Source organism: Anabrus simplex, chromosome 1 (genome assembly GCF_040414725.1).
Source record: "Anabrus simplex isolate iqAnaSimp1 chromosome 1, ASM4041472v1, whole genome shotgun sequence".
NCBI lineage: Eukaryota > Metazoa > Arthropoda > Insecta > Orthoptera > Tettigoniidae > Anabrus > Anabrus simplex.
The window spans coordinates 1,363,054,005-1,363,067,028 of record NC_090265.1 but is presented as its reverse complement, the minus strand read 5'-3'; the positions used below and the strand labels follow the sequence as shown (position 1 = coordinate 1,363,067,028).

Genomic DNA, 13,024 nt, shown 5'->3' with positions numbered 1-13,024 from the left:
TCGGAGTGATTTCTTGGCTTCTGCTGCTTAAAACGTCCACGATATGCCCTATGTTTGGAAGAATATAGTACAGCATAAAATATTTCTAGCTCTTTGATTAGAATGGTCGGCGTAGTCGCCTTCGGTTCAGAGACCCCGGGTTCGATTCACCGCCGGGTCTGAGATTTTAACCTTAAATGGTTATTTTCCCTGGCTTGGGAACTGGGGGTTAGTATTGTCCCTAACATTCCTGCAACTTACACATCACACACAACACTACAAAAACACGCAGTTTCCATACACGGCAGATACCGCCCACCATCGTTGGAGGGTCTGTCTTACAAGGGCTGCACCAGACAAGCCGAACATGTCCTCGGACACTCCCTGCAATAACAACCATATGGTAAATAAACAAGCATAAAAATATTTGCCAGAAAAGTCTACGACGATATATACGAGTACTTATCTGTAAAACGTAGCCCTCAATACGCATTTTTATATTACAGTTTGCAGACAAAAAAAAAAAAAAAAAAAAAATAGAAACAACTATCAACCTTAAAATCAGAAAGCATATTTTGATGAAAATCCACAGCCTGTTTCCAGTCATTCGACCGGGTTAGGAATAGATTTAATGAAGCCCCCATCTAGCGGCGAGGATAGGAAATGTGCCGGCTGCCGAATCCTGTGGCACTCCTCTGGGGCAATGATTAATGAACGATTAATGAAATGATACTGGAGAGTGTTGCTGGAATGAAAGATGACAGGGAAAACCGGAGTACCCGGAGAAAAACCTGTCTTGCCTCCGCTTTGTCCAGCACAAATCTCACATTGAATGACCGGGATTTGAACCACGGTATCCAGCGATGAGAGGCCGGCGCGCTGCCGCCTGAGCCACGGAGGCTGCATATTTTGATATTAATCATAAAATAAATTATTCATTCACCTCAATCATCTAATTAAGATAAAAGTACTGTTTTTGGTGGGCCTATGCAACTGTTGTGACTAGTTATCGTCGTTTTAGTGAGAGCGTAGGAATGGTTTAAATATCACATGGTTAGAAAGGAGCGAGCGGCCGGAAGGGACTGAGCCACGCATATACAGTGTTGCTTCTCCCTGGTCTAATCCCACTTTATTAGTGTCAGCACTTGATACGGATTTAGCCCAGTTTTACACCCGCCATTTCTGTGTGGAGAGAAGTTTTCGTTATTGCTTGTTTCTGCGGTTAGTAGTGTACTGCAGTTTTTGTGTGGATATGAAGAGAAGTATATTGATACGAACACAAACACCCAGTCCCCGAACCAGAAGTTAACGGTATACAGTTAAAAAATCTTCGGTCAGGCAGAGAATTGAACCCGGGCCCCTCTGAACCGAAGACCAGAACGCTGACTTCAGACAAGGAGTGGGACTACATACGTTAAGTACACCAAGAAGAAGACAACAAATATCGTCTACAAGGAAATCGTATAGTGTAAGGTCAGTCACAAAATTACCCCCAACGAGCTCGATAGTTGCAGTCGCTAAGCGCGGCCAGTATCCAGTATTCGGGAGATAGTGGGTTCGAAGCCCACTGTCGACTACCCTAAATATTGTTTTCCGTGGTTCCCATTTTCACACCAGGCAAATGCTGGGGCTCTACTTTGATTAAGGCCACTGCCGGTCCCTTCCCACTCCTAGCCTTTTCCTCTCCCATCGACACCATAAGACCTATCTGCGTTGGTGCGACGTAAAGCAACTTGTAATATATATATATATATATATATATTACTCCCGTGTTAAGTCGGGGCAGGTTGCGGGGGTATAATATTAATGACAGAACCTTGAGTTAAAGGAGCTCAGATCAATTTCAGGTGAGGTGTATGTTTACAGTGCCCTGTATCTTCTGGTATGGGGTAGAACGTTTTTGATCATCATTGACCTGTCTAGGTCTCAGCCTTGGCAATGACAACTAGTTGAAGCCCTAGGACTACCTGCGCCTCTGTGTCTGTCTATCTCTCTCTCTCTCTCTCTCTATGTATGTGTGTGTGTGTGTGTGTGTGTGTGTGTGTGTGTGTGTGTGTTCATAATGAGGTGGGGTGAGGTGTGAGCAAGCAACCTACTGTCGTATAACACCAAAAGGGTCTGTTCAAGATTTAACACCCTCACCTTTTTTATTTTTTATTTTGAAGCAACAATCCAGAAAGGAGTGGGACAAGGATGCAGTTTGTCCCCCCTTTCCTTTCAACGATATAGAAAAGGTGGTAAAGGAAATCAACCAGGAATTTGGAAAGGAATTGATAGATAGATAGATAGATAGATAGATAATGACTTTATTCTTTTGCTAGTTGCTTTACGTCTCACCGACACAGATAGGTCTTATGGCGACGATGGGACAGGGAAGGGCTAGGAGTGGGAAGGAAGCGGCCGTGGCCTTAATTAAGGTACAGCCCCAGCATTCGCCTGGTGTGAAAATGGGAAACCACGGAAAACCATTTTCAGGGCTGCCGACGGTGGGGTTCGAACCTACTATCTCCCGAATACTGGATACTGGCCGCACTTAAACGACTGCAGCTATCGAGCTCGGTATGCCTTTATTCGTGGCGAAGTTGGGGCTCAAGGCACTCTCTTACACTTAACCAACTTATCATTACAAATAAAAATAACACAAATAATATTAATAACAACAGTAATAATAGAATCCGTAATCTTAAAATATACAAAATAAAGTACACTTAAAAGACATAACTACAGTAATTCCATTCATTCATTCAACAGTTATCCAGCAAGTCAGTGGGATCTACTCAGCAAATTCTTGCGGGGAGCCACTTTAAACTTGCGATAGGAGGGAGTGTCTCTTATGTTCGCAAGTAACGGATTCCATGACCTGGATGCAGAGATTATGAAGAAGTGGTTGTAAGAAGCAGTGTGGTTTACAGATATGGAAAGAGAGGAGCCAAATCTTGTCTTGTGGTCATGATAGGACGAGAGGTAAGGAAAATGAAGAAACATAGTAGGGAGTATTAGTAGAAAGTATTTTGTGTAGAAGTGATAACATGTGATGTTTACGGCGGTGGTGCACTCGAAGCCATGTACCGTGATAAATGAGCATCCTATCGCAGATTAAAGATATATCTTACGCAGCTGTTCAGGCTCCGGTTCAGTTTCTTGTTACTTTCGCAGGTTATTTCAGTCAAGACAGTGTCACAATAGTTAAATATAGGTAGTATCAGGGAGTGAATTAGTTGCACTCTAAGTCGAACCGAGAATACATTACAGAACCGTTTCAATGGATATAAGCATTTATGTACTTTATTACATATGCTTATCACCTGTTGAGTCCAATTTAGGGTCTCAGTCGTAATAATTGAATCGGTTATTTGAGAAACCACATGTCCATTTTCGGACAAAATAGGTTTAATGCATATATGTTGAAATTATATGTATTCCCATTTTTCAGAGAGAAAGCATGCATGTCCGCCTCATTGTAAGGATTTTACTGGGACCTTGAAAATTTTCTCCTGGTCTACTGTTAATAGGCAGGACATATCTGAGGAACTTGAATAACATGCATGATAAAACATTATCTTGTGAACAGGGAGGATGTCCCCGAGTAACTGCAATAAGTGATATTGTTAAGATGGACAATGTTTGAAAATGTTCTCAATTTTGACTTTGATGTTGTATGAAGGGAAATTTAATGATGAAACTTAATTATATGATTAATGTGTGATATTTAGGGTGCCCAAAATTTTAAACATTAAATAACCTCATTTTTTTATTTTTTGGTAAGCAAGAGTTGATTTATTTCAGAAATCGCACATGTCTAGTAACTTTCAGTACCTATTTCACTCTTTTTCGAAAACATATTTTTATCAAAAATGATCGGAATTATTAAAAAATATATCATAAATGATTGGTGTAAAAAGCAGACACAAATTCCAAACATTAGAAGCTGTAGGCAGTTTTTTCACTTTTCTCAAAACTGGTAGTAGTGGACATGTGTGCTTTCTCAAATAACCGATTCAATTCATAAGTTAGCCACTGAAGTAAAGTAGGGTATGATTTTATTGTTTAAAATTATTGAAGAGATGTCCCGTTTCTTGAGGGAACATAGGCTTTTACAAGTACCGATAATAATAATTTTTATTCGAGGTTGTAAATAAGTTATTTTTATTTGCATAGTCACAAAGATGTTGTAGGTCAGAATTTGTTTTAATAATTGCAGTATCTACAGTATACTACTCAGTTTTGAATGATAGTAAATCTGCACATCATCCGCGTACACTTGCAATTTGCAGAATTTAAGAGCTTTCGATATATCATTAATCTGGATGATAAATAACAGTGGACAGAAGACCGACCCCTGAGGAACACCGAGGGTCTTACATTGCCATCCTGAACTCACCCCCATTGTAACACGTTGCCGGGAATCACAATCGACGGAAAGGAAATCAAAACCCTGAGATTTGCCGAGGGTATTGTTATTTTATCTGAGTTTGCAGGAGATCTGGAGAAATTGCTGGATGGTGTGAACACAGGCTTGGGGAAGGGGTGCAATATGAAAATAAAGTAAATAAATCCAAAACAAAAGTAATGGAGTGCAGACGAATGAAGTCAGGTGAGGCAGGAAAAATTAGATTAGAAAATGAAGTCTTAAGGGAAGTAGATGAATATTTACTTGGGTAGTAAAATAACTAACGATGGCAGAAGTAAGGAAGACATAAAATGCAGACTAGCACAAGCAAGGAAAATCTTTCTTAAGAAAATACATTTGCTCACGTCGAACATTGATATAGGAATTAGAAGGAAGTTTTTGAAGACTTTCATGTGGAACGTGGAATTCTATGGGAGTGAAACATGGACAGTAATTAGCTCAGGAAGAAGGAGAATAGAAGGTTTTAAATTTTGGTGTTACAGAAGAATTCTGAAAGTGAGATGTGTAGATCGAATAACGAACGAAGGTATACTGAATCGAAATGGTGAGAGGAGATCGATTTGGCTAAATTTGACGAGAAGAAGAGATAGAATGATAGGATACATCTTAAGACACCGAGGACTTGTTCAGTTGGTTTCTGAGGGAAGTCTAGGTGGTAAGAATGGTAGGGGTAAACCAAGGTATGAATATGACAAGCAGATTAAAGCATATGTAGGTTACAGTAGTTAGGTAGAAATGAAAAGGGTAGCACAGGACAAGGTGGCATGGAGAGCTGCATCAGACCAGTCTATGGACTGATGAACCAAACAACAACATTTTGCTAATGGTTTAACGTCGTACTAACACATGGGGGGGGGGGGGTTGTTCGGCGCCTTTAGGATGGAAAAGGGCTAGGACTGGGAAGGTAGCAGCCGTGGCCTTGATTAAGGTGTAGCTCCAGCATTTGTCTGGTGTGAACAGACGAATCACCATTAAGAGCATATGCTCACTCCACATGGACACTGCGGAAATATTAGGAATCAATCAATCAATCAATCAATCAATCAATCAATCAATCAATCAATCAATCAATCAATCAATCAATCAATCAATCAATCACTACTGATCTGCATTTGGGGCAGTGTTGTTGTTTTCCTAGACTTTTCTTAAATGAGCGCAGAGAAATTGGAAAATTATTGAACATTTCCCTTCGTAAGTTATTCCAATCCGTAACTCCCCTTCCAGACCCAGACTGTTGACGCTCAATCTAGTGAAAAAATTATAGCCTATACCACCATAAGTTGCCGGCCAACATTTCAATGGTGAAAATGTTTCTACCTTTGGGACCCGAACCGGCTAACCACGGCATCAGACCTTAACGATCACAGCCACCAGGTGGGCTAGCGGTGCTAGTAACGAAGTCATATCATAAATTGTGTGAGAATGTCGCGTATACGGTCGATTAGGGTGTACATTTCAGTGGACTTGGCAGATTAAAAAATAACGGGCAACTCTGTAGTTCCGCTACCGTTGATGCCGTGATCGTAGCCATGCGACATCCGAACCACAGAGGCGTAAGTTTCATTTTAAAAAAATACACTGGCAGAGATTCAAAATGCAGCCGTCTTGATAAAAAGCCACTCAGCAATCACGTCCTTCAGACTTTTATGTAATAACATATTTTCACTCAGTGAGGAAAGCAACGGGGAAACTAGCTCACTCACTCTTTATTTCGCTATCACACCTCTTCATTTATGTCTAGACTAACCATAACAGCTTGACATTGAAGAGTCGAAGAATACCCTGGATAGATCCAATGCGTGTCACGGCATTGGTGGTGATCATCCTGTGAGTGTCCGACTCGTTGGCTGAACGGTCAGCGTACTGGCCTTCGGTTCAGAGGGTCTCGAGTTCGATTCCCGGCCGGGTCGGGGATTTTAACCTTAATTGGTTAATTCCAATGGCACGGGGGCTGAGTGTATGTGTTGTATTCATCATCATTTCATCCTCATCATGACGCGCAGGTCGCCTACGGGCGTCAAATAGAAAGACCTGCACCTGGCGAGCCGAACCCGTCCTGGTATATCCCGGCACTAAAAGCCATACGACATTCCATTCCATCCTGTGAGTGATTTTCTCCTTCATTTGTGACAGCTTATGAAAATTCTGGTAATATTTATGTAAATTCCACACCTCTTCCTCCAGTCCTAAACGTGCTAATTATGAAATTCAATAGCGCAGGAACTACACGACGCCAGTTGCTTCTAGTATAATGTAACGTATACAGTCCGGGAATTTTAAACAACGTTTGGGCCTTTCCTCTGGGTCAGGGGCTGGGTATTTGTATTAATACACATCTTCATTTACATACAACACATCACACTACTAATCACCACAGAAACACAAGCCAGTGAACAGGTACCTCCACCTTGAATTGTCGTCAGGAAGGGCATGCGGCCGTAAAACAGGTTCCAATCCACATTACGTGTTGACCCCATAGAGTTAGGAAAATACCGTGAAGAATAACTAACTGTAACGGGTACTGCATATTAAAGCCTAGATCCGTTTCTGATTATACATAGTGTTCGAAGTGCACTAATCTTTTTGTAAGGGCTAGAACAAGTTTGTTATTTTCGTGGACCTGTCGCAGTGTCATTTTTGGCTTTCAAAATATGAACGTGGCTAACTAGGGAACTATCAATGTAAAATTCAATTAATATCAATACACTGAAATCTACCTCAAATTTTTGCTAAAACTATCTAAGTCCTAAAGGAAGCACACTTACCAAAAATTAGCTGTGAGTTTTAACGAGGAAGTTCGAAAATAGAAACAATCCCGGAAATTCACAAGATATTAAGAGTTACGTTCGGGTAGCCTTGATTACACATACATGCACCCATTCTGCTGTCAAGTAAATTCCTACCCAATCGCTCGAGTAACTAGATATGTTTGAGGATGTCCAATGGCTGCTAACTTCGCAGACTTCCAGTTAATACTCGTAGCTAACTTTTGGTAACAGAACTTCCGAAAAGACGTAAGTTATATGGTTTTAAGAACATTTCCTTTGCGAGGTAAGAGCATTGCCAATAATACCATTCATTCCTTACGTAGCCAGTCCTTGTGACGAATCGTGTGAAAGTGTCGTTCATGGGGACATTTCAGTGGGTTTGGCAAATTGATGGTTGTAGAACCTCCCGGCTCGTTGAGGAAAGCGACGGAAAACTACTTCGCTCTTCATTTCTCTAGTATGTAGAAGAATAAATTTAAAGAAGGTAAAAAAAGAGAAGATGCATGAAGTTAATGTGCTATAAGGATATAAATGAGGAGGTATCCTTGACTTAAGTTCAAGTCCAGGAATTACCCCAGAAGGCTAAGGTTTCCCAACTTTTAAAGATATGTACTGTAGTGACTTACTTACTTTTGACTTATTTCCTGTTGCTCCTCCTGGAGCATAGGGCTTCCATGAAACACATCAATCTGTTCCTATTGTTGGCTAACCGCTTCACTCCATTCCAAGTTTTTCCCACTGTTAGACATTCCTCTTCAATCGTCCTTTTCCAGGTCTTCTTCGGACGTCCGCGTCTAGCGCCTTCGGGGTTCCAGTCGAGCGCTATCTTTTCAATAGCTCCAGCGGGCTTCCTTAAAGTATGTCCTAGCCAACGCCATTTTCTCTCCCTTGTCTGCATTTCAATTGGCTGCTGGTTAGTTTTTTCCTATAGATCTTAATTTGAAATAACATCCGGCCATCTTCTGTTGATGATACGTCTTAGACAGCGATTCACGAAGACTTGCAGTTGTTTAGTCGTCTTCTGGGTAACTTTCCACGTTTCACAGCTGTAAAGCAGAATGGACTTAACATTTGTGTTAAAAAGTTGTAGCTTAGTTTTTCTAGAAATGTTCTTGTTTCTCCATATATAATACAACTGAACAAAAGCACCATTCGCTTTCCTGATACGACTCTTAATGTCTTCTTCTGCTCCTCCAGTCGTAGTAACCATACTCCCAAGATATATGAAGGAGTCTACTTGTTCTACCTCTTTATCATCTATAGACAATTTACCATCCATCTTGGAAGTGACCCTCATCTCCTTGGTCTTATTTATTTTAAGTCCAGCATCCTCTGCCTCCTCCTTCAACCGCTTAATCTTCTCTTCCACATCTCTGAACCGTTGATCCAGTAGGCAGATGTCATCTGCAAAAGCAAGGTCTTCTAACCTATCTTGTAAGCCCCACTGGATCCCCCTTTTCCGACCTCGATAAACTCTCCTGAGCACACTATCCAACACAAGTAGGAAAAGCGTCGGAGAAAGGATACAGCCCTGTCGCACTCCCCAGGTCACATCTATTGGTTCAGTAAGATCTCCCATATGCAGAACCTGACATTTATAACCCTCGTACATATCCTTTATAATATTCAGAATCTTTTGAGGTATACCATATTCTTCAAGTGTTTGCCACATAACTCTTCTATTTACAGAGTCGAAGGTCTTCTTCAAAATCAATGAAAGTCAAGTAGAGGGTGTTCTGCCATTCTGCACTTTATTTCAGGATTATTCTCAGAGTGTTTATGAGATCGACACAGCTACGGTGTTTACGAAAACCAGCCTGTTCCCTTCTAAGGTGCAATTCCACAACATCCTTCACCCGCTCTAAAATGATCCTTGAACTGTAGTAGTAAATTCTATTTTAATTTATTTGCTGTAACATTTTTTTAAGTGGAATATCTTTAGCATTTTGTAATACTAACAAAATAGCTGCATATAATTTTATTGCAGTAAACGACTTCACAGTTGGTGCAATCCATGACTGAGAGAGATGAGTATTATTTTCATTCATTAACCCTCTAGTAGATCTCTTAGTCACACCTGGACTATCTGTGACAACTAAATGTGGAGCTGTCGGGTAGCCAATAAGCTTCGGGATGAGGAATGGTGATGGTGGTGATTACTGTTTTAAGAGGAAGTACTACTGGGCAACCGTCCTCTATTAACAACAGATCTAATCAGAGGGCAAAATACAAATAAAGAGGCCCGACACTTCGAGAAATAAACGTATCTGCGAAAGAAAGTGAAAGGCCACGAAAGACGTGAAATTGAAAGACTCCCAGGGCTCGAAAATCTAATACCGTTCGGATCGGGAAAGAACAAGTATTGACCAAGGAAGGTCGGGTAGGATGGATGAAAGTGAGGAGCCTGACGCAAGTGGAAGCAATTTCAGACTTAGCTAAGGGCCCCGTGGTCGCCAACCCACACTCCCAAGTTAAGAACCCCTGGGTCACCTTTGAGTCACCTCTTACGAGGCAGGAGATACCGTGGATGTTATTCTACCTCCCACCCATCCACCCACGGGGAAGAGGGGCTGAGGACTTACTGCAATACACATACATACAGTGTAAGTTATATTAACTGATCGATACTTTTTCTTCCTGGAATTCTTTCCCATTGATTGGGATTGGCAGTTACCAAGAATTTTGCCCAGTTCTCGTTTTCTGACGCCAACCCAATGTTGAGGGATGTTTTTATGTCATGGTTACTACTCTAATGGGTTGTATGTGTATGAAGAGCAGTGCATTAAGACGAACACATCACTCGGTCCCCATGCGAGAGGAATTAACCATACGCAGTTAAAATCCTCGGCCCAGCCGGCAATTGAACCAGGAGTCCCCTGAACCGAAGGCCAGTACGCTGATCATTCAGCCAAGGAGCCGAACATATTAACTGATCGATTGATCGCTTATTTCTGCAATACCAGGTTTAAACTTCCACAGTGGAAATTATGTTACAGAAGGAACTACTTTACATTGTACAACTCAATCCAGAGTGGATTCTGAAGGTTTAACGAGAGCTAGGGACTTGCAATTCAATGTTACATATTTAAAACAGAACAATATGTTTTCCTGTGTACTACAAAGATGACCAAGGTCACAGCTAATTAATACTAAACTAGTAATTCCAAGGTACAGATCACAGAGACTTTTGCTTTCCTTTTTCCTTTCTTTCCAAATTCCTCTTTTCCTTTCTGATCTTCTGGAGCCTAACATATTTACTTTCATAATATATAGTAATTTAGAGGAGTTGCTTGTATAACGTTTTGTTCGTCGCCATAAGACCTATCTGTGTCGGTGCGACGTAAAGCCACTAGCAAAACAAAAAAAGTTTTGAGAATACGAGCTTTAACTAAGTTGGTGAATTACTCACCATCCACCTGAGTTCATCATTCGCAACTGTGAAGAACCTATTTTGCGGTAGTATTTGCAAAGTTCCTGGGCGAGGTACTGGTCATTCTCCCCAGTTGTATCCCCCGACCAAGAGTCTGAAGCTCCAGGACACTGCCCTTGAGGCGGTAGAGGTGGGATCCCTCGCTGAGTCCGAGGGAAAAACCGAACCTGGAGGGTAAACAGATGATGATGATGATGATGATGATTTGCAAAGTTCAGCTAGAAATCAGGACTGATTTTTGAATGAAACTATCACATTTCATACGCAACGAACGCTGTATTTTCTATGTTATACATTTTATTGTTTTAAAATAAAATGTATGATCTGATTTTTTTTTTTTTTTTTTTTTTTTTTTTTGCTATTTGCTTTACGTCGCACCGACACAGATAGGTCTTATGGCGACGATGGGACAGGAAAGGCCTGGGAAGTGGAATGAAGCGTCCGTGGCCTTAATTAAGGTACAGCCCCAGCATTTGCCTGGTGTGAAAATGGGAAACCACGAAAAACCATCTTCAGGGTTGCCGACAGTGGGGTTCGAACCCACTATCTCCCGAATACTGGATACTGGCCGCACTTAAGCGACTGCAGCTATCGAGCTCGGTATGATCTGATTTACTGGATACTGCTAGTACATAGAGGTGTAAACAATAGCAGGAGGGAAAGAGGAGATAAAGGAATGTGCTCGAGGGATTAAGGTGTACGTATAAACCAGTTTCGTTGGTGGGATCACGTGAGGAAAATGGGGGAAGATACGTTACCTAGGAGAATACTGGATTCGGCCATAGAGGGTTAAGAGAAGTAGGGGGAGACAAAGGTGACGATGGTTAGACTCAGTTTTAAATTATTTAAGGACAATAGATGTGGAATTAAACAAGTAATAACTACTTGCTTTACGTCCCGCTAACTACTTTTACTGTTTTCGGAGACGTCGAGTTGCTTGAATTTAGTCCCGCAGCACTTCTTTTACGTGCAAGTAAATCTACCGACACGAGGCTGACGTATTTGAACACCTTGAAATACCACCGGACTGAGCCAGGATCAAACCTTCCAAGTTGGGGTCAGAAGGGCAGCGCCTCAACCGTCTGAGCCACTCAGCCCAGCGAATTAAACAAGGCTACAACAGATAGAGGATTGTGGAGGCGCTTAGCTAATTCACGGAGACTTGCAGACTGAACACTAAAAGGCATAATAGTCCACAACGAAGGTGTGTGATGTATGTACATATGTATGCATTTTCATATTCCAACTTTATGCAGCCTACCTCTAATGTGATCCCCACTCAAGTGTAGCGGAGAGGTCAGTTGACTGCTATGTGGCTGGTCTCAAGTTCGTTTTCTGACTCTGCATAAGTGATTTTCCAGTTATGATGATCTGAAACGAAATTGAGCAGGCGTTAGTTAGGGCATTAAAAGCTATTTTGTACCGGATGTGCATCTGTGGCATCACGCGCGTCGACCAGGTTTCGCGAATCCAACCGATTGTGTCCCTTGAGTTACGTTAAAACGTTACTAAGTGAAACAGAAAAAACTGCTAGTGTTAGCTATTGCAGTGCAATGGATTTGAGTAAACCTTGACTTTCGGAGGTTAGATGAAACTGGGAGAGTGAGGTAATCCACCTGATAGTCGCTCCTATTTGGGTATCGAAGTGATCGGCCTCCTAATCAGTGCATATGAACAATATTTGTTTAATCCGTTGTATGAGTGTAAGCGGGGTTTGAGTTAAAACTCAAAATTAAAATTGTCAACCAACAAGCAGATTTTATCTGTCGGATTGTATTGTAAAATCCGTGTCCAGGATTTTTTATTCCTACGAAATTCAGCGCCTCCTTTGGAATTGTCCCTCTAGCGTCAATCATAAGCCCAATGACTTCCCACTTTGTAATCTCATACTTCTTTCTGAGACCCTCGCTGAACGCTTCATATATGGCCTTTTTCTCCTCACACACTATAACAGATGCTATAGTGGGATCAATCACCATACTCGTATTTTATGCCCCATAAATTACAACAATATCAGGTCGTCTTGTGGATCCATTTGTGGAAAAACATCCTACATTTTCTACTTCTAAGTCTTGTTGTCGCCTGCGGGAGTCAAATAGAAAGACCTGCACCAGGCGAGCCGAACCCGTTCTGGGATATTCCGGCACTAAAAGCCATACGACTTTTCATTGAAAGGAAGTTTAGGAACACTATGTGCGGCCCGTCCATTGACTATCTGGGCCTCCAGTATCTAGGAGTAGTATCAGTATTACCCGGTATGGCCTGTTCTCGCTCATGGCGTCATTTGGCCTTGATAAGTATGCGCGATCCTCTCGAAACTCTTCTCGGCTAGCCAAGGAGAATGAGTGATAACACGAGGCAGGTTTCTCGGCGCTAGCTAACTCCTGTCTCTCCATTGTTCGTTCTGTTGACTGCAGTTTACGAGCACTTGTTGTC

The 13,024-nt window shown here is 41.6% G+C and overlaps 1 protein-coding gene across 1 annotated transcript in view; it reads right to left on the bottom strand.

Moving 5' to 3' along the window:
- Window positions 1–13,024, bottom strand: part of LOC136878850 (vesicular glutamate transporter 1) — a 246,398-nt gene that overhangs the window by 203,851 nt on the left and 29,523 nt on the right. The window contains exon 2 of the mRNA XM_068225767.1: window positions 11,850–11,959. The gene's annotated coding sequence lies outside the window, so the exon portion shown is untranslated. The remainder of the gene's footprint in view (window positions 1–11,849; window positions 11,960–13,024) is intronic.